This window comes from Pipistrellus hanaki, assembly GCF_964339955.1.
Source record: "Pipistrellus hanaki genome assembly, chromosome: 2".
NCBI classification, from domain to species: Eukaryota; Metazoa; Chordata; class Mammalia; order Chiroptera; family Vespertilionidae; genus Pipistrellus; species Pipistrellus hanaki.
The window spans coordinates 141922491-141945828 of NC_140504.1; the positions used below are offsets into that span (position 1 = coordinate 141922491).

At 37.9% G+C, this 23338-nt stretch overlaps 1 long non-coding RNA gene across 1 annotated transcript in view; it reads left to right on the top strand.

The window, feature by feature from the left end:
• LOC311618383 overlaps window positions 1–19982 on the top strand; it is a 28784-nt gene extending 8802 nt beyond the window's left edge. The window contains exon 4 of the long non-coding RNA XR_014794314.1: window positions 19605–19982. This is a non-coding gene — a long non-coding RNA (uncharacterized lncRNA). The remainder of the gene's footprint in view (window positions 1–19604) is intronic.
• The last annotated feature ends 3356 nt before the right edge of the window (window positions 19983–23338 follow it).

The window sequence follows — 23338 nt, forward strand, 5'->3', positions numbered from 1 at the left end:
AACTCATCATTTCATCTAATGTATTCAGAAAGCAGTGGCTCTGATGTGGTCAGTCTGGATTCCAGGTCCCCTTGTCAGCCATTCTCTTCCACATGCTGACTTTGTCTTTGGGCTGACAGCAACATGGCTGCAACAATCTAGCAGGCTCATCTAGACATGCGATGTTCATAGGAAAAAGGATCATCTCTTTTTCTAGGTCTCTTGATTAAGAATGAGGAATCCTTTAACAGAAATCCCCTCTTGTTTCATTGTCCATATTAGATCAAATGCCAACCTCGAACCAATTACTGATAAGGTTGTACAAAGGACTTTGAAGAGTCCAATACAATGCATGTCCTGCTTTCCTTGAAATATCTTCTATTTTGATCTTGAACCTCCCCCATGGGAATGATAACTTTTCAGTAGTTCTGTAATAGGCATTGGATTATTCATGAGATCCTATGTATCAGTATGCTTCATTTCTTTATCAAAATAAAAATAAATTCTGGTTGAACCCTATCCTCAAGATTAGGTGAGGTGTCTTCTATCAGTCACTGTTCATGGCTTCCTTTCCCTCTCTCATGCTAATGGATGGGGATCCTGGCATTTATGCAGATTCAGAAGATGCAGGGAGGCCTTAATAAGAGGGTACTTCATGGTTGTGCTCCTTGCCCAGGACTGTGAAGTCTTCTCAAATGTGGTTTAGTCTCCAAAACCTCCCAAAACTTGAAAATCTCAACCTATTTTCAGACTAAGGTCTCTCTGGTATGGTGGGTGGATGGGAGTACTTTTTTAGACAAATACAGCTTAATTGACTCCATTGGTGTAGCTAGGCCTGTTAATGTCCGCCAAGGTCCATGTCCACCTGACAACTTCCTGCAGACCTTGAGGACCCAAATACCTGGTGACTCTGGCTGGGGATACAGGAGGTGAATAAGGCTGACATTTACTTCAGCTTTTTCTGATAAACCTATAGGCAGTCAACTAAGACACAATCAACTAATTGTCCATCTACAACAGTAAGTGTTATTAAATCTCCTGACATAATACATCAAGGGAGTAAACACAGCTATCCTGGCTCAGTCTGACTTTGGGATTCTCTAAACCTGCATATCCAACATTCTCTTCTTCTATTACCTTTGCTTCTCAAGTCTCCCCACAAAAACCCATTTCCTGAATTTACTGATTTGAGGTGAGATTTAGTGAAAGATTACCACATTGATTAATTCACACCAAGCATGACAAATTGATAATCCTAACCAAAGTGAGATTCTTACCAAGGCTATTTGAAATTTAAAAGAACTATCTTCTAATCCGTATATATCAACCTGTAATGATAGAATTTAAAGAAATATAGAAGAACATAATTATTGGTAGAGTTGTACTTATGACCCCTTAAATTTACACTATATATTTTAATAGCCCCCTTTACAAACCTCTATTGCAGATTTCAATAGTCTGCTGAAGGGGTTTTCTTCCCTACAAAACAGTGATTTCCTTGAGGGCAAGACCATGCCTCATTTATTGTTTTGTCCTAAGCCCCTAGCACAATTATTATCACAGAGCAACTTAATGTTTTTTGACATTTGCTTAAAGCATCTTTTTACAACTAAACTGTTACATGGACTCTGAGGGAATTGAAAAGAAAGTGAAGAAATTGCTTTTTTTCTTTACTACTCACTAAATAATCCATATTTTACTAATCTTTAACTGTAAATTCCTATTGTACCGGTACTGTTTGGAACTGTCTTAATTTTCCCTTAATTCTAGTAAAATGCAGACTTCCCATCAACATTTAGTATTTTATATCAGGATGTTTAAATTATCAGTTAAGGAGTTCCTATAGTTGCAGTATTCATGCATGATGTTTGTGTGCCAGAGGCCATAACTTGCTTCCTAGCTCCTTCAGATAGCCATATGTGTTTCATAGATATTTCTTCCCAGGTGCCATTTCTCTGAATTTCCTGTGTCATTTTCCTAGAAAGTTAAAATCTTCTGTTTCAGCCTGAGCCTGTGGTTCAGATTTAACTCTTCAAAGGTTTGCTCTCTGAGTTGGAATAAGATGTAAGTATATGCAACCTCTAGGGATAATTCCTACTCATTCTGTAGCAGCAGTGACACTTTTGCAAGGTGAATCAGCAGTAAGAGCTCACAGACTCAAACGCCTTATTGGGTTACCTCAAAAATGCCGTACACTTGAAAGTTTCATGTTAGAATGAAAATTTGTGTTATGTTATCTACCCATCTTTATATTTCAGTAATTGTTCCTTCCAACATGATTAAGACATTGGTCATAAACAGCTGCCTCTCCTGTCATGATGGTGGGTATGTGATTCAATCTGGGCCAACCAGGTTACTCCCCTCTGCTCCATAGATGGGCATGTGACCCAGATTTAGCCAATCAAAGTCATCCTCAGGAATTTTGATGGGAAGAAGCCCTGACTTATCTTTGTAATTAGCTGTAAAGATTACAGAAGCTTTGAGTTGGTTTGCTGGGGCCTATTTTTATCATTAGATATGAAGAAACTACCTTTTATAAAGAGAAAGCAGTTCCAAGAGATGGATAGATAAAGGGAGGAAAGGAAGGAAGAAGGAGAGAGAGAGAGAGAAGCACTGGTGACAGAGTTTGAAGACCTGGATCCAACCATGTTTGAAAATTTGAAAACTTATCTTTATTCTAATTTGAATTAGTTTCTATATATTACATAAAAAAGCGTCCAGTTAATCAAACAAACATATTCTAAGCTTATTTATAAAATTAAACATTATGGAAGCTTTAAAGGAGAAAAATGAACATATTTTAGCTATTTAAAATTGTATGTTGAAACTTGGCATTTGAATCCATTAAACTGAGTATTATTAAATTTGAAAACATTTAAAATAGTATGTGCTTTGTGCTATGAAATGTGCATGACATTACTTCACCATAATAGCAATTTGTATAGCTTGCATTCAGGTGACTATTCAATTAATTCAGAATCCAATGACTTCTAGGGAATTCAACTAAACAACTTACCTCATAAGCAACTGAGAAGAATTGGGAAAGTAAACAAACAGGCTAGGACTAAAAATAGATTATTCTCAGCTCAATATTATTGAAGAGTGAGAGAACATAACAAGAGCAGAAAGTTTGAATTAAATTATACAGAAAATAAAGTAGGTGATTTTGTATGTATGAGCAGGCATTGATAGCTATAGAAACATCCCTGTTCTTAGATTGCAGCTTGAGTACTATACCCGCTGTGAAACCCTCCTTCATGACACCCAGCATTTGCGTGTTGACCAGCAGTTACTACACCAAATTGAAATTGCAGAATTACTTTTTGTTTTCTCAACTAAATGATAAGCGTTTTGAATTCAATAGCACTCTGTTCATCACTATATCATCTTATCTAGCTCAATGCTCAATATCTCCATTCACAAGGTGTATTGAGCGAAGGGACATGTCTATTGACAATGTCATAGGATTGGCCGCACAGGGAACCTGGGTTCATCCTTTGGAGCCAGCAACTGTTCTTTCTGGATCATCCATTATCCTCTTTATCTGCATTATTATGCTACTTCACTTATTATTTTTTTATGTAGGTGCCTCAGCCAGAGTTCAAGGCTCAAGGTTCAAGGGGGAACTGTATGAATATTTATTTATCTGATCATGGCTTCTCTCCTCCATACATGTTAAACTGCTATTAGACTTGGTCTTCAGGGTCAGAAAGAAAAACTATTCTAAATGTATCCCAAAGAGCTTCAGTTAGTTACTACAGCCTTAATTTTGGTTGCTTTTTCTAATTACCCTGTAAATATTGTTGCTTTCAATATACAGATGATCAAATAAGATTGAGAGAAATTTCCCATGAAATAGAACATTCATAGTAAGCCAGGGTTTGACCATAGTGTTAACTTCCGAAATCATGGTTCCTTATGTAGCACTAGTTGAGTAACTTGAGTCCCATAATTTTTTAAGGAGAGAGAGAGAGAGAGAGAGAGAGAGAGAGAGAGAGAGAGGGAGAGAGATGCATTATAAAGTAAATCCAACTATACTCATTCATCAATTATCAGCAATAGAAATATTATGGGGAAAGCAGGTTGCCTGCATATTTTATGTGGATAAAATTCGTAAGTAATATGTGACTAATTGAAATCTGCCATCAGACTGTACTCTCAGCTGTAAAAGGAGACTGGTTATAAGTGAGGTGTAATGATTATCATGTTGGGTAAGCGTACTTCTCCACAGTTTATGGCACTTAATTATTTACCAGATGAATTTTCTCTAAGAAATCTCATTTACTTAATTTCCTCTTTACTTACTCTATTGTTTCATAAGTTTGAGTCTATGTAAAGAGAACTCCTGGGATACTATTTGGGAGAGACTTTATTCCAGAGGGAAAACAAGATATTGTCTAAACATCAGTTTAATTCATAGAATGGAGTAGAAGCACTACATCTCCTCTCCATGAGAAAGTCAGGGAGAGCAGAATAAATATTGTGTGGAAAATCCAGAAGGAACCTCTGTCGAAGAGGCTAAATTATGAGGTGTTTCCAGGAAACATGCTTTTTATCCCAGGTCTTGTCCACCTGGGGTTGAAAAGGCGGTCTCCAATGATTTGACATTTCCCTGATACCTCCTGGAGGAAATATTTAGGTTCCTAGAGGGGAGTATGTTTTGGGTTGACAGCTCATGTCTATTTTCAAGGCACCATTACCTATGGCAGGTGATGAAATACTCTGTAAGTTTTGAGCTAGTGAAGGCTGGAATAATTCAAAAGAGTCTTGTTTTTATAAGCCATGATAACTGCATTTCCTATGACTATTTACAGACCCCTACTTCATGTGCACACACACACAGACATACAGTACCATTCACACCCATACACGTGTGCATTTGTGCACACACTCACATATATGCTCACACACATGTATAGACATTGCTAATTTCTCTGCAGCTTTAAAAGTCTTTTAGCTTTATAATAGAAATATTGTTTTAAATATATTAAACTATATATTTGATTGCCTCTTAAATCTTGTACCCTTGAAGCATTCTACTTCCAAGGCTGACCATGAATCATGTGACTTCCAGGAAGGTGTTTATGGGTTAAAGGATGTACTGACCAGAACAAATAAATCAAAACTATGATTGCTAAAGATTAAATGTTTGTTTCCTACCAAAATTTATATGTTAAAACCCTAATCCCAATGTGGCAGTGTTTGGAGTTGGAGGAAAATTAGGTCACAAGAATGGAGTCTTTCTTAATAGGATTACTGCCCTTATATAAAGAAACATAAAAGAGCTCTCTCCTCTCTCTCTCTCTCTCTCTCTCTCTCTCTCTCTCTCTCTCTCTCTCTCTCTCTCTCTCTCTCAGATACAATGAGAAGACAGCTGTCTACAAACCAGGAAGAGGTATCTCACCAGGAACCAAATTAACCAGCACCTTAATCTTGGACTTCCCAGCTTCTAGAACTGTGTGAAACAAATGTTTGTTGTCTTAGCCACCTAGTCTATAGTAATTTGTCACTGCAGCCTGAGCTGACTAAGACAATGATAAAAAGGATGTCCTAGTTATGGAGGAAGACAACACAGAAAGATTGTATCTTCTATTCTATGGGGTGGTAGAAGAAGAAAAGATGGGAGTGGAAAAATAAGTGGTAAAACCTATTTTGAGAGCTGATCTAGATCTAGTAGGTCACCAAATGTAAGTCACAGACCCCAAAGGAGCTTCATGTTTGGCTAATGAAACCCAATTTTGGAATCAGTCATCAAGGCAGGTGGCCTAGTTCTCCAAGGACTTTGCAGATTATAGCTGTCCATTTCAAAGGTGAACACAGTAAGATGTCAGGCCTGGACACCCTCAAAAACCAGATCAATGATTCTATCATGAATCCCTGCCTATGGATCAGCATGAGACTAAGGGGCCTTTCCATCCTTAAATCATGGGGACTGTAAGTCATCTCCTATTTCCAAGCATGATTTGATAAAAGAAGAGGAGAAAGGGAGGATCAGTTTCATTAGGGAGGAACTTCGAATTATCTAAAAAAGTTATCCCAAAGAGACTATGTTACCCAGAGGAACTGAAACATCATTAAGAGATAAACTTAAAATTGAAGCCTGTTGAAACTCACTCTTTGCCACCATCAGTTTTTTAGTAGGGTGGGAGCTTGTGAGAAAGACTCTATCACTTGTAGAAAATAAAGAAGCTTATTTTTCTTTGCACATCTGGAATGCTAATTGTGACCCTAGCAACATAAGAAACCTGTAGGACAGTTTTGGAATCTCTGATAGGATGAATGGCATTTTCTGAGTCTGTCATTCTCTGGTCCCAGGAAAAGCATCATTAAATAAAATTTATCAGTGCGCCAATGTCCTGCTTCTTTAACTTCAACAGACTTCCAAGTTTGGTTGGTTATTGTTCAGAAAATGAATAATGCCTTTTAGCCTACGTTTCCCTGCACAGATAATGATCCTAGCTGTGCCATTACTAGCTGGTACATAAATCTGTGTCAGTTTTCTCATAATATTATATCTGCAAATGAGATCTTGAAGGTATTGTTCTTTTTTTTCACCTGAAGACAGAACAGAATGCTTCATTGAAAAATGGTTAGAAAAAGAAAAAAGAAAAAAGAAAAAGAAAAAGAAGAAGAAGAAAAGGTGGATGATTGAGTTCACTTTAGCCTGGGAATTTCAATTTGTATATTTAGGGGAAATGGACTCATAAAACAGAGCATAGTTTTCAAGCACACAAAGAAGACTGGCTGAAACATCTGGAAAAATTCCCTAGAGTTTTAAAGGCATGTGGTACATAACAAAGGCAACAACAAAATATCAATCTTCATGTTTCATAGTTTCTTGATTGTAGTGTTGAAGCCAAGTTGCCCACAATCTATGGAACCTAAAGTGGTTCTTGTTAATACCTGACTATTTTCTAAAATATTGAAAATCCTTAAAACAGTGAGGAAATGAGATGTTAAATACTCTCCTTACAAAATTAATGGGAGTTAGAAAAAAGAAAAGAAAAAAAAGAAGAAGAAGAAGAAAGAAAGAAAGCAAATCTCCTAGAATAATTTAATTAGGAATTAGTAGATTTTATCCAAATCTCACTTTCATTGTGGCTTGTTTTTCTTTTGGCTTGATATTTACTAGAATTAATAAGAAGTCCTTGTATTTATTTCAGTAGCTCAAAGGCTCCACAGACATTCTCTTTTTATTTCTTACAACATCTCTGTAAGATTTTTGGCGAGAGGATAGGTATCCCTGTTAAAGCCAGTGTAGAAAAAGCAACTGCTTTCAAATATAATTTACAAAAAAAGTACCTCTTAGGCTGAAATCTAAATTGCTATTAAGGAATTCTCTCTTGGGAATATTATTCTCCCCCTTTCCCTTTAATTTAAAGTATGAGACTGTCATTTCTGTCATTAATTATTGCAGTAACTTTTTCCTCTTCCGACCAAGGTCAAAAGTCTCCTGCTGTTAAGTCTATCCATGAAAGTGCTTGAACATACACAGCCGCATATCATGCATATTTATGCTTCACAAGTATTAGAGTAAACATAAGAGGGCTGAATTATTAAGGGTGAAGTAAGATTGATGAAATGCTATTAGTTTGGATATTTGACTGATTTGTACATTTATGAGCTTTTATGAAGCAGTTGAAGGCAAAGGAAACAAACTCAGTCTTTCTGCTAAACTAACTTCTTAAGAATGCTAAATCTTAGAATTGAGAATAGGAAAAATATATTTGTGAATCAGCATATTTATATGTTTACATATTTACATATTGGTGAATTATTTCAAGAAATGCATAAGAGCTTCTACTCCATGTATATGAGGTTGACTAAGCCCCATGGACTATGCCAAATGGGGGCTCCCATTGGCCCTTGGTTCTATAGATCTTTAGTTGCATTGGACTTTGTTTTAAATTCAAGAGTTAATAATTACTTCCGAGGCCACTTCTACTCAACCAAACCCTGTATGAATGAAGGCCCATTTCCAGATCTTTGGCTCCGATGTGAATGGTAAATTGTCATTGCAATCCCCAGGTGGCTCTTTAGATGCAATTCTTCCTCCATGTTAAATGGCCCCGATTGTTTGGTGCTCAAGGGTCATCATGCCCCATAAAATCTGAAGTCAACTCTATTGAAGACTAAGATTCTGGTAAACAAGCCCCAGTAGATTTAAAGGAAAAAGAGTCCAGTCCTCCTTTAATCTGCTAAACCTTTTCTGCCTTTCTTTGTTGGGATTCGCCCCTGATTGCTTCAGGCTGACTAGTCAGAGACTGCTGAGGGCTCTGGTCTGCTGTAGCAGTTATAATTGGTGCAAGGCGGTGGCAAAGCTAGAAAGACATATAGAGAGAGATAATGTGTCTTTTTCCTCATCTTCTTTGTAAGGGCTCTGCGCTGAAATAAAATTGTGGACCAGGGAAATGTGCCAGTGAGAATGGTAGATGAGAATGATTCCATTAAATGTCTGGAATCTGGAATTTATCTAGAGATCTGATTTTTTTTTTTTTTTATCCACAGGAAAAGAAGGCCAGAGTCTAATTTCTTGGGCTGGTAGAATCCTGTTTATGGTGCTATTTCTTGGTCATTTCTCTTTCTGTGATTAAAGAGGTTGTAAGTTGTCAAACAAAAAAACCAACCAAACAAAAACACCCAACAAACTATTGATAAAAGGACCACTGAAAGTCATGAAGTAGAGAAGGCTTTACTCTTTCATTTCGCATTAAGGGAATCAGAATCCTTTTAGTTATTGTTGTCATTATTGTCATCGGAAGAAGGCAAAGAAATCATTCTATTATACTTTTTAGAAAAATTACAACAGTAAGCACTTCATTGCTTGATATATGATTTGACTCTTAAAATTATTGTTTATACAGATTCAAGGCATCCAGAGTGGGAGAACCACATAGACACTGTAGAACAAAACTAAAATGGAGTCCCTAATGTTGGGCACAAAATGGAAATGATCAACACAGTTGCCTAAAAGAACCTTAACCTGAGATTATAGGAGTTACAGCTCTTTTCAGAAATCAGCAGAAGATAGCAGCTAAAACAACAAGACCAAGTCTGTTCATAACATCTCTGGACATCCTTATTTCCTGACTCACAATGGAGTTTAGCCGCTTCCAAATAGGCCATTTTGGCTTATTGATTATTTTGGATTAAAGTTACTTAAAAAATAGCTGGTGTAAGAAGGACAGTCTGACCCACCTTTGTCTCTCTAAAAGCAGGAAATAAATCCCCCTGTGAAGGATACCATTCTTGCACTGAGAGGATGGAAGACGTTCTTACTGCCAGAGGTAGGGAATTCAGGGCTGAGAGGGCTGTATAAACAAGCTTCGTTACTTCTTCATTAATTTTCTACCCCAAGCCCCAACCCTTTGGTCAGTTTTCCACAAATAGTTGTTTTATTGTTTGAAAAGTGTAAAAGCTGACTGTGTTGGTCACTTCTTTGAGTCTTGAACTCCTGTACATATGAAGTTAAATTTGTTTTTTTCCTCTTAATCTGTTGGTATCAGTTTAATTATTAGGCCAGCCAAAGAACCTAAAAGGGAAAATTTTCCTTCCCCTACACTCGGCTACTTCAAATAAGAAAGAAGACCACTAGGCAGCCAATTAGCTGAAAAAGCCAAATAACTCTTATATTTCCCATAAAAATTCCTTAGTGTGTGAGCAACTCAGAAAGTATTACCTCCATTCTCCCTATGCATAGCCTAGAGTTTCCCAGCTTGCAGGTCAAAGGCCTTGCAATAAACTCATCTTTCTACTTTGTTTTATTCAGTATGCAGAGCTTGGTTATTGACCACCAAATAGCCCCATTTCACAAAGTTACATTTTAATAGAAGATTGTCACTTTGTTCAGGTAGAGCTTATCATTTAAAAAATAATTATTTCTTCCCTATTGCTTATAATAACTACTTTAAAGCTCAAAAGTGAAATCTATTTCCTCACCTCAATTTTCTCTCTTCCATCAGGCTTGCACACACTGTGGGACTGCTGATGCCTGCTGGGCTGCTGGCATTGATCTTTCCTTCCCCTGAGGGGGAAAAAAGGAGCCTTGAAATTTTTCCTTTGGGGAAAAATATCACATCACACCTTTTATAAGATAACCAGGTTTTCTCTTCTTCTGATTTGGGTTTTTTGTGTTATTAAGTAATCTTGTGCTGGCTTAAAAGTCATTTATATCTCCATCCATACATTTATACACTTAAATACTTATCTATTCGTTCATGGAATATTTTGAGGCCTCCTATGTTCCAGGCATTGTGCAAGGTATTTGAGACTATACAATGACTGAAGTTGATGCACTTACCTTCATGGATTTTAACTTTATCAGGTTCCATTAAATTGAGGAGAAAATCGTATTTACTACTTATTGTGTGGTTGGTTGTTCTCATTTCCACATAAAATGATAAGAATATTTTCACCAAGGAAGATAGTGTGATGAGGAGCTTACCTTCAGATTCACTAATTTTGACAATAATCTACTGATTTTTTTTTTCAGTTCTCTCACTACATAATAGGTTTTTAGAGATATTAGAAAAGTTTGGAAAGATAAAAAAAAAGTCAGTCATGGTATACTCAGATTTTCAAAAATTATGTGGAAAACTAGGAATTAACGTAGTATATTAATATAGTATGCTGGTTTCTCAGTCAAATCTTATTTTTATGTCTGTTCTCTTAGCCCTGGATAGGATATTGATGATTTTTAAACACTGGCAAAAAGTTAAGTTTTGTTAACTTAAATATATACCTCAAACGCTTTTGAATTTTGTGCGCCAGGTCAGAGCTAAGTGGGGTCCTCTGGTCTTGGTGACAGCCTCAGCTTGCCATATGTAAGATTTGTTGAGCAGCATGTGACTTGGGGCTATGTTTTTACTGAATCCAAGTTTTCTCTGGGACTCTGAACAATGGGCCAGAGGGAGGTTTCATTGCCAAGAGAGAAAAGGGCAAAAGGAGACCAATACTTTTTTGACTTGTCATGTTAGACTGCTCATCCCTGTTTTATTGCTTTTTCAACACTGCATCAAAGCAGGAAACTTTAAAGTCTCAGTGAAGCAAGAGGATTCTTCTTTTTCAGGGACCAGGGAGCTTTAATTAAATTTGAGTTTTATTTTGGTAGGCTTTGCTTTGCATTTTAACCAAAAAAAAAAAAAAATGAAGAAGTCAGAAATGTAGAGAAATTGATCATCTCTCTAGTGGCAAAAAAAAAAAAAAAAATCAATTAATTTAGAATGAAAAACAAAACATTACAGACTATGGACTTTGGATATGTACCATCAACAGCCTAATATCTAAGGCAGAGATCTGACACTTCAACCCTGAATTCAAGGACCACTTGATAAATTGAAAATCATTTTAAAATTTAATATTAAAATTGATAATTGCTCTGTGGGAAATAGATTTTTCTGAACTTATACCCTTTTCCTATAGTGCTGAGCAAATGTGAAGCGATAAACTGTCCATTTGTCACAATGATAGATAGACAGATCCTACTTTTACTCTTGTTCCACAGAACTCATACATTTCAATTAAGGAGAGTAAGTGCTACCATTTGTAACATGTATTCATATTGTCTTGTATAGTTCTTTAGGGTTTCTATTCTTATTAGGAATAGAAAAAAAGTCTTTCATGCAACTTTTTGGGTGTATTGCCCATCTCTTCAAGGAACATAGCAAGGGGCTAGAGAAGGTTAGTTATCATTAGTCTCTTAGAAACATGGCATTAAGAGTAGTGTTTAGGAATGACCGCTAATCTTCTAAATTGAAGGAACAACTAACTCATGTTAGTACTACTGAATACTCCTCTGCCTGGCTAAAGTTGGTTTATACTTGAAGTTTTAATATAATTATCACTTGAGATACATTGGATAATTCTTCTCTTTCCCCCCCCCCCCCAATTTATTTCTGCTGCCATGTGACTTTGCAGAAGGTTAAAGAAAAATCATTCATGACCCTTGTAAGGAATGGAAAGTCAGACTTTGCTCAGAGGAACTATTGTGGTAAGTATAGGGACCACCACAGGAGGTTTTGCCGTAGGGGAGAGAGATTGGGCTTGACTCCAACTATAATAAGAAGTGGAAATAAGGAGCAGAGTGGGGGTGAGCGGATAGAAAATTACCAGGAGGAAATCTCAGTGGTAAGGGAAGATTCTGGCTAAATCAACCTAACAGAATTCTTGATGAAGGCAGGTCCAGGTAATCAAACATCACTGAAGGATAGTAGAGGATGAGGGACCCAATTCAATAATAAGGTTCAGATATTGAGAATGAGGAACTCTAAGCTGATATACAATAGTATCATTATTATTAAACTTGGACAATGCATAGATGACTACAGGAGTACCAAAGTCAAGACCTTTTTGAGAACAGAATTCAGAGGGGTTTGGCAAAAGTTGGGTCAAGGAGAGAATCATTTTCATGAGAACTAGGGTAGATGGGGTATAGTTACCATTCCATTGATGCTAGGCTTGGCCATGTGACTTGCTGTTAGCTATTGAAATATTAGGGGATATGACACTAGCAAACACCTTAAGCATTCATGCTTATGTGATTGGGCTTGATCACTTGGGCTCCTCTGAGCATCCTGAGTAGAGCAAGTCCTAGAAGTTGTTGCTTTCTCTCTCTGAGCTCCAGAATTAGACACACAGAACAAAGATGCGTCTGGCAGGAAGCTTGTAGCCAACCCAAGCAACCCAGAGTCCGAAGCAGAATTGACCTAGGTAAATTTCAGACTTGTGAGTGAGTATAGAAAGTTTGTTATTGTTAGCCAGGTTTGGGGGGTAATTTATTAAGCAGCATTAATTGCAGTCATAGTTGCCTACATCATTCCCTGAGGAAAGCATTCCATAAACTCATGACATTTATCACAACTTTAATGAATCTATATTTTGTTTGCCATTCTTCTTTAGTGCATGGTACATAGCATGTTCTTAATAAGTGTTTATTGAGGAATAAATGAAAGACTCCAGGTCAAGTTCTTTTTTCTATTTCATATCATACCCAACTTCCTTCTCATAGATAACATTATCAGTAAGCCATCTTGAAAATATGTGACTTTGTTTCTAGCTGTGTTTGTCCTCAAGTGTTTACAGTTTTGAACAGGAGCTAACACAGATGAATAAGTACTGTGAGAAAGAAGCATTTGGAGAGTATAAACTTTGACCTCAGACTGACAATGAAGTCATTAGTGAATGTAGAATGTAGACTGTCCCAGTACACTTTCTGGGGAAGAAATGATTGCCCACTTTTAGAGATGTTCATGCCAAAGTTTGAATAATAGTAATAGTCAGGCATTTGTATTAGGTGCTTTACCTGTATTATCTCATTAGAGACAGGTATTCTGATCGTCCCTATTTTATAAATGCAGAAAGTAAAGTCTCAGAGACATCATAACTTTCTTGATTTCATAGACCTGGTAAGTGGTTGAGGTGGGGTTTATATTCTGGGCTGCTTGACTACATTATTGACTTGTAAGATAAACCAAAAAATGCCATCAATATAACCAATGAGTCCCAGGCCCCTGATATTTCCCTAGATCCACTATTTTAATTCTCTTTTCTTTTCTTTTTTTTTAGGTGACAATTTCCTATCTTCTTTCTTCCCTTTCCCTGAAACAAATTCATTCATAACGTTAGTTGTGGGTTGGGAGAGATGTGATCTTGCTCTGTGCTAGAGAGATAAGAGACTATGCAAGGAGGGGGCCACTAATTAGCTGGCTCCAGTCCTTCACTCGGCTAGCATGGTTTCTTTATGTTTAAGGCTTCAAGGCAGGGGCAAGGCTGGGCAAAGAACAATGAGTAAGTCTTGGAGTTGATCCTTTTAATGACACATTCGCTAATGAAATGGCACTCCATGGGTTCACTTATTAGTAACTTAGCTCAAACAGCCATGTCCTACTGTCAGCTTGCCATTGACGACCCAAGGTGACCTCAGAATTGTCAGCTCTACCAGAAAAAGAGCAAATGCAGCAGAAAATACAGAAGCAGCAGCATAATTTGGAGTGGAAAGATGAACAACAACAGGGAAATCTACTGAATTTTGTATTTCTACTTTGCTGTGAAATTATGCCAGAAGTGCAACTATTTGAAGAACAGGCTAACCTTGCAGCATTTGGGTTTGCGTCTGATTTGTAAACAATAGGATGACTTGATTGAATGTTTTCAGAGGCTGGATGACAGTGTTTGTACTAGAGGAGTGACTAGCACAACTCTATTCTCAGCTAATTATATAGTGTGGATCTTCCTTGTGTTTTTCAGGGCACTGGGGTTTTTAGCTTCATGTTCAGAAAATGATTTATGAAGAAAATACTTCTTGTACAGACCTTGCTGGACAATTGGGGGGGGGGGGGAGAGTCATGAATGATATATGGATGTGAAAGTTTATGATACTTCCCATTTATATAATCTCATTTTCTCAAATAACTCAATGTTCTTTGTCAATTATTGAATTAAACCTTTTAATATTCTTACGTCAAATGGGAAGTGTGTATTTACTCTTCATTTTATAGTTGGGCAGACAGGGCCCTGATGATTTGAATTGTCTTTCTTGGGGGAAGAGCCAGATCTTACATCCATGCTCTGCATCCCTGGTTAAAGGTTACTCTCTAAATGGGACACTCATAAATGAAATGTCCCCTTTTTATGCCTCTGTACACCTTCATTAACAATTCATGCCTAAGCATTTGGTAGTTTCTTTGTGCAAAGCTAAACAAACACAGGTTTTGTTTTTTGTGTTGTTGTTTTTTTTGTTTGTTTCTGAGCACTGATTGTAAAACTGGATTTTCCAAGGTGAAACAAATTCTTAGGAATCTTATAGCATGGAATATAATGGTTTTCATCCTCACTGGTGAATAAGTCATGTTTGTTAGTGAGGAAATTATGGAAAGGGCAATGCATCTGAATCTTAACCAGCAGCTCAAACCAGAAAAGCATTCCAGATGTTGGAAGACGTATGGTTGACACATGTTGGAGTTGATGCCTTTCTCGTGTTGGTCTCAGAGTCCCTCTTTACAACTTTTAGGGTCCCTGTGTCCTTCCACTTCACACCACCAGTTTTTCACTGTGTTTCCCATGACTTCAGAGAGATCAGCTCATTTCTCTCAGACTCTGAAACAGCTCCATTCACCACTAGCTTCTGCACCCTTCCTGCCCTTGGCTATCCAGTCACGAAGCCAAGCAGTAATGAAAATGGGTTTCATTAAACAGGAATCCTACTAATTTTCTCAAACCAATATGCTAATAATCTCCCTTCTCAATATAAAGGCTTAAACATATACCAATATAACTAGTTTTTATTTTCAGCTATTTTTTTTAAAGAGGATTATTTCCTGGGGATAAAAATATCCCTCTTCAAAATCCAGGACTTTGTTTTCAGAAATGAAGATCTAATGTATATAGGACTTTTTTTTACTCCCAGAAGCGAATGGGGCCCAAAACTTCCCTTTTTAGTCATTTAGTGTTGAAAATGACCACAAAAGAAATATGAAGAGCTAAAACATTTCCTCACTAAAGCATGAATTTTGCAGGCCCTTATGAATAAATCAAGATGAGTATTAGAATAAAGATAGAGTTTATGGTCACATGAATATGGATAATAGAAATATAGCTTGTTTTTTCCTGGAACAACATGTACCAGGACATATGTAATACAAAACTACATGAATAGCAAGTCCACAGAAACTCAGTGAGCATTGTGTCTGTCTTAGAAAAAGCCTTCCACATAGTAGATGTCACACTTTTTCTTGTCAGGCTGCTGCTGCAGACCCCATCTTGATTGGGGTTGAAGTTCTCCAACCTCTGCACCTTCTATCAAATGCCTGTATTTTTTTGTTGAGTAGCTAACTTCCTATTTATCCAGAGTCCTGTTTCGTAGTCATCTTCCTTGGTAGTTATCCTGACATTCTGCATCACAGCCTCAATCTCCCTTTTTTTCCTCCCCTCTTTTTCCCTGTCACAAAGTTTGTGATCATCAGCAAGAAGTCAATTTTGACTCTTTTCTCTCTCTCTGGAGCTTTTAGAGCTCTTTGCAAGTACAAGGAGCACGACCCTGGAAATTTCTTTTCTCCCAGAAAAGGAAAAAGCTCCACTTGTCAATCAGTCATCCTGAGCATAAGTTCTCACAAAGGAACTCAGAGCAGCCCCTGTCTAAATCCATCAAGGGGGAGGGGGAGGGGGAGGGGGAGGGGGAGGAGAGCTGGGGGAAGGGGGCTCACATTGCTAAATAACTGTGATCAGCTTTAAAGTCTAGCTTCAGGGTTATTACTTATGTTGCCTCTCATACTACTCAAACACAGCACAGATGCACACAAAAATGAAAGAACACCGAACCCTTTGTTCCTGGACAAGCTTGAGGAGCAAAGCATTCTGAGTAAGGGACTTTCTGGTTAATTGAATGTTAACCTATTTACCTAGGGCAGGGGTTTGGCTGAAGGGCTCAGAAAAGTGAATGCCTCTTTTCAGATGTGCACAATTTAAAGATTCACCTCATACTACTTTGTGTAATTCTTCTGGTTCTTCTACTTGTTTTATTTTATAGTGAGTTGTCCATATATTTCCCTTACCTAGAGGTTATAAGCAATTTTGGAGCAGAAGTGCTTTTTGCTTCTTTGTACAATAAAAGCAGTAAAATATTTCACAATGTAAGAAGTTCATTAATTATTTGCTCAGTTGAATTGATTTTGCCTCCCTAATATGTTTTTAGATATATTGTTTTACCAATAATAAATGCTCACTATGTATGTCAATGCCTTAAGTAAAAACAAAACAAAACAAAAAACCCTGAAACACATGAAGCTAGAGGATATTTTGATGACTTTTATAAAACTTAAGAAGAAAACTTTTCCTTAAACTTAACATGTTCATATATACTAGAGGCCCGGTGCACGAATTCGTACACCCGTGGGGTCTCTTGGCCTGGCCTGTTGGACTGGGCTGAAAGTGGCTCTCCAATATCCCCCAAGGAGTCCTGGACTGCAAGAGGGTGTGGGCCAGGCTGAGAGACAACACTGGTGCACAATCAGGGCAAGGGAGGGACATGGGAGGTTGGTCAGCTGAGGAGGGCTCCAGGGCATGCCCAGCCCCTCTTGCTCATTCCCAATCAGCCAGACCCCAGCAGCAAGCTAATCTACTGGTAGGAGCATCTGCCTCCTGGTGGTCAGTGCACATTATAGCAAGCGGTTGAGAAGCCTTATCATATCATTAGCAAATTACACTTTGTTTGGTTGAATGGTTGACTGGTCAACCAGACACTTAGCATATTAGGCTTTTATTATATAATAATAACACACACAATATTTGCTTAAAATATATTCTACCAGAAATGTGAAAAGATAGAAGTGGGTCATAGAACAATGAAGCACCTTGAAAATATTAGATATATGATTTAAAAGACTAAAAGTGATTTAATAATCAACTTTTACTCGATACCTCCTAGCTGTACAGTGCTGTATTAGGTTCTCTGAGGGTACAGAAATTAGAAAGGCAAATACTGAGCCACTACTTTATTTTACACACTATTCTATTCTAGGTCCATAGGATAAAACAAAATATGTCCCTGCTCCTTGGTCACACAGAGCTAGAACGGAAAGCCCACCAATTAGCAATTAAGATAATAAGTAAATTATATGGTAGCCACAGGGGATAACATAATAGCACCTACCATTTATTGAGGATCTACTACATTCCATGCTGTGTGTTAAATCCACTGCATGTCTCAGCAACTGCAAGGACCAGCGGAGAGAATCCCCGGCATTAAACATAAAGAAACAAAGCTCAGGAAGTGTCTAGTCATTTTGCTTTGTTGAAAATCTGATGCAGAATATGCATTGGGGAAATAAAAGTTGGAAAGATAGGTTAAGGCTGCTGAAACCTTCCATTCATACACCAAATACGTATTTTGGATATTATTCAAGTTTATAAAGCTTATTTGTTTATTCACCAGGAAAGTGGTAGGTTTAAAACTGGGTTTGGGAAGATTAACATAACTCTTAGATTACCTTTGGGTCATTTGGCTAGAGAAGAAAACCAAATGAGCCATTGTTTCTCAGGTCAGAATTACAGTTTTATCATTTGGAAGCACTGATGTGAAAAAGAGGAAAATGACACACCCTGATATTTGTATCAGCCTGTGCAGTTTACAGAGCCCTCTCCTGTGTATTATTCTGCTTGATCATCACAGCAACCCTGCTAGGTGGCATTGTTACCACATTTTACCAATTGAGATGATTTATGCAAAAGCACAGTCTGGCCTGGAGTGGATACTCAAGGAATGTTAGCTGAAGTGGAAAAAAAAGGAGGCAGAGGCCTAAGAAAGCCTAAGCATGTTGCCCAAGGTCATACAGCTGAAAATACATGACAGAGACCCAACTTAAAGCCAGTGTGAGTCTATTTCTCTTTGTTCATACCCTACCTTCTTTCCTATCACCCACCAGAAATCTTCAGAAGTTTATGGAAAATGATAGTTGAAGAAATCAAGCATAGTACCTAGATAGCTAACTTAATGCAAACTCAAACATGAAACATATTTTTTAGTATTTAGTATAAAATTTTATTTTGTTTTAAGGGTTTATGACATATACACATATATATTTATTTTGTATATATGCTTTTATAGGTTATCATATACAGGGTATTCCCAAAAATGTATGTACAGTTTAACAGCCGAAAGCTCAATTAATGTTTCTTTCCCTCCTCCGTCCTGAACTTTATTGATGGTACCCAATAAAGTAGCTCTCTATGTCCCTCCCCTTCTTCAGGGGTTCTGGAATAGAAGCTGTGGAGGTCAAGAGATTCTCAGTGTGTTGGGGGATTAAAAGGTCATTAATCCCAAATCCTTTGCCAGTTTTCACCTGTGTGGCCATGAGGTCATCATCTAACTTCAGTTTCTTCCTCTGTAAATTGAAGTCAATAGGGCTTTCTTGGCAGGTTAGGGTGTAGAGAAAAATAATCTTCTAGTAAAATAAACCACTAGTATGTGCATGGTGCAGCACAGAGCCTGCCTCTTCTTAGGAGAGGTATAAAATGGTATAAAATGCTGGCACCCTTTTCCCTCACTGTCCGGAGGGAGTTCACGGGGCCATGCTCTCTCAGAGAGAGGCAGACATGCATACAGATAATTCCACTAGAATTATCTAGTGCCATGCGAGTTATGTGTCATCATACACAACAAAGACTGTGTTTGCTTGAGTGTTTTTGGTATGAACTTTACCAGGATTATTTCTGTAATAAATAGGCACGCAAATCACAATTCTATAGAAAATCATTAGCTCAGTTAAAATTAAAAAAAAAAAACATTAAAAAATGGTATGTTATGTCCAAAATATCAATGTAAAGAAAAACTGAGGAATGACAAGCCTAGATATTTTATCTCACTGCAGTAAGCAACCTCTACCCTCAAATATCCCTGCCTCCTGGTGTTCACGCTCTTATTTAATCTCTGCCCCCTTGAACGTGGGCTCACTTAGTGATTCCCTTCCAACAAACAGAATATGGCAAAATTGGTGGATGACACTTCTGAGACTGAGTTACAAACAGACTGTGGCTTTTGTCTCCACCGCTCTCTGGAACATCCCTCATAAGCCTCCCCTTCCCCACTCCTCTCTCTCTTTCTCTGTTTCTTTGTCTCTTTCTCTCATTACCAGATGCTGTGTCCAAAGAAAACCCAGGCAGTCTGTGGAGAAGCCCACGTGATGAGAAACCTTGTGAGCGAATTGATGTGGAAGCAGATCATCCAAGAGCTGCCACAGCCACATGGGCAGGCTTGGAAGAGATTCTCCAGCCCCAGCTGAATCTTGACATGATTGCAGCCCAGCCAACATCTTGACTAAAACCTGAGCCAGAGGCACTCAGTTAAGCTGCACCTAGATTCCTGACCCACAAAAAATCTGAGATTATACATGTTTGTTGTTTTAAACTGCTAAGTTTTGGGGTAATTTGTCACACAGCAATACATCAGTAGTATGCCCATCTTGGAACAAATGTGTGTTTTCTAAGCACAGGAATATTTGCACTTCATTAAACTTGAGTATTTTAATAATATCATGGAAATGTATGCTTTATTTCTTTATTAAGGTCTTTGCATTCATGTATTACATATATACCATTAAAAAAAGAAGAGAAAATATAATCAGAAGATAACTTTAATTTAAAAAATATATTGTCAATTTTTTTTATTGATTAAGGAGAGGAAGGGAGGAGATAGAAATATCAATGATGAGAATCATTGATTGGCTGCCTCCTGCATGCCCCCTACTGGGGATTGAGCCCACAACCTATGTATACCCTCTGACTGGGAATCAAACCATGACCTCCTGTTTCATAAGTTGATGCTCAATCACTGAGCCACACCAGCTGGGAAAATATATATTTCTTAGTAGAATTATTGGGTGAAATGCTCTTAGACTTAATAAAATAGAAAATAAGTAAGGGTATCTTATTTTTACCCACTAGGAAGACAGTCAGGCATGGCATGGAGTAACATTGCAGAAAAACATTGAGTGCCACAGTAATAAATCACAACACAATGTAGGATAAAACTGAGGCCCAACACAGCACAATGTAGGATCCAGGCTCACAAATGAGGTCTGTGCACAGAACACTGGCTGCTCAGAAGGGGGTTAGAAGAAAGCGTAATGAAAGGATCTCAAGAAAAAAAGGATCTGTATAACTGAAAACAGACATTTAACTTTTTATGCTGCTAGGTATAACTGCAAATGGACTCATCATTTGCAGTTTTTAAAGATAGGGCACAAATATATATAATGGCATTAATACACTGAATATATATGGTGCTTTCATTTCTGCTTTTTCACAGCTGTCATATCTATTCCATGCTGCTTCATAGTTGTGAAATAGTAGAGATTACATTTTTTTTTGCCCCATTTTACAGATGTCTCTACCATCTTGGGAATGCAAATAAACTAAACCATATCTCACTGCAATAATTGGATAATGTTAGTTTATATCTTATAAACCCACCCCCCTCCCCTCTCCTCTCCTGACTCATATACCTTTCCATCCACCAGGTTTCTGCACTTATCTAAAGGTCAGCTATCTGATCATTTCAACTCTCTAACTCTCTCTAAGGCAGTCATGGCCCAGGAGTTAAGGCAAAAGATTCTCAGTGGTGGTTAAAATAGCTTCCAAAGACACTAAAACATAGACTCTGAAGTGGAAATGCTGAATTCTTTAAGGGGATTTCAGACTTTCTATGCAGAACCTATGGACCCTTATTTTAAACACAATGCTAACAAGTTTGGTTTGGTTCATATTTTTTTTCTTTTCTTTAATTTACAACACCAGGGTGGACAGAGGAGAGACTGAACAATAGTGGTGAGAAGCTGACACACAGGAAACTGACAGCAAGAAGGGATGACAAAGAAATCGAAAGGCAACCATAGAACAGGAGAAAACGGTTTTTTGGACACTTTTAAGATGGTAATAAACATTATAACTTGTTTCAAAGTACTCTGCAATAAATAATGCTCATAATTATTACCACCAAATCATTAAAATGTCAAAATAAGTTCAGTACAGTTAAGGAGCAGGCATATCACGAGTACTTTTTAGCAAGAACTGTTCTGGGTGCTTTACAGACATTATCTGTAATCCTGAGGTTTTGGAGAGAGAAAAATGAGACTTCCAGAGTTTAAGCCACTTTCTTAAGGTCATAGTGATGTTAATTAGTGTATATAAGCTAGGATCCAAACTTGGATTTCTCTGATTGAAAACCACTCTGTCCACTATTTTATACTACCTGAAAGATACAATGGACACTGATTCTGGTAAACAACAACAACAACAAAAACAACAAAACACCCCAAAATCAACTATACTTTAGTGCTTAAGGGTATAATTTGCTAATGCGGAAACCCAATCAATCCTGTGTTACCTGTTATACCTCCTAAACATCAGGTACCAAAGCGTTAATCTCTCTGAACTTTTTGGTGAGGAAAGGAGTATATTTTCTGCTTGACATGAGCAGAATTTTTAAAAAGTGAAAATTATACAGCAGCAGAACAGACTGCTTTGTTAGAAAGTGAGGTTCCCATCTTAATAGTTAAACTAGTGGCCCAGTGCATGAAATTCATGCATGGAGTGGGGGTTCCCTAAGTCCAGCCTGCACCCTCTCCAATCAGACATACCTCTTGCCATCTGGGACCACTGGCTCCTAACTGCTCACCTGCCTGCCTTCCTGATCACCCCTAATTTCAGTTTACTCTTAACTGCCCTCCCCTACTGGCCTGATCTTGGCCCCAACTGCTTCTGCCTGCCTGATCACCCCTGTCAACCTGATCTCACCCCCAACTACCTTCCTTTGCTGGCCAATTTGGTTCTGATTGGTTAGTTTCTATACCAATCAGCATCAAGAGCTCTGCCTCCTAGGCAGCCATTGGCTCCTCACAGTTCACTCAGATTTGGTTCTGATTGGTCAGTTTCTTTGCCAGTCAGCATCTCTGGGCCTATCTCCAGCCCTAATCAGAGAGTCAAGGCTGATCAGCAGCCCCCAGAGGGCCTGGAGAGAAAAAGAGGTGCAGCTGCTAGCAAAGCTTGGGCGGAAAGCAAGAGGCAACAGATGATCCATAGCTGCCACAGAGGCTGCGGATCAGATCCTGTCTCTCTCTTCAGGCCTCTCTACGGACCTGATCCACAGCCCCCTTGGCAGTCAGTGCTGGGTTGCTGTGCCTGCACCAGCGGCAGCCCAACACTGACTGCAGGACTGACTTCCAGTGTTCGGTTGAGCTTTCAGTCAATTGTTAGGGACCCTGGGTTTCTATATATTAGGATAGTAACAGCTACAATATTGCTAGAGACCTTATTTCTACACAGGCAAGGAAATGGGTTGCTAAGAATCTGCCTCATTTCTAAGAATCTGTATCTCAAAATTCCTTTTCTTCCTAATATGCAGTGTTTCTAACAACTCTTAAGTGGTGGAGAAAGACTTGCTATTAGATGAATTATCACTCTTTAGAGCACAAAAATAGTGAATTCATCCCTCTTGGCAGTTGCATTTAGCTGAGCAATTTTTTGTGTCTTTAATTCTTTGGTGTCAAATGGATCATTTCATGCTTAATGCTTAATTACCAAATCTTTATCATCCCCAAATACTTTGTGTTTAACATTTATTAAAAGCCTTATTTTCAGTGAGACAAACCTCATTTGCCATCTGAAATCTAATTTTTGTAACATTTTGTAGATAGTAGTTATGAACTAATAATATACAGTGCTGTTTGAAATCATCATTCCTTATGATATACTTTGAAATTAATTTTTCCTTTTGATTTTTAATGCGTTTCTCTTGTTCTATTCAAAGAACGGTAGGGTGCCCTCATAGTGGTAATTTTGACCAGTCATTTTAAATTGCTATTCAAAATGA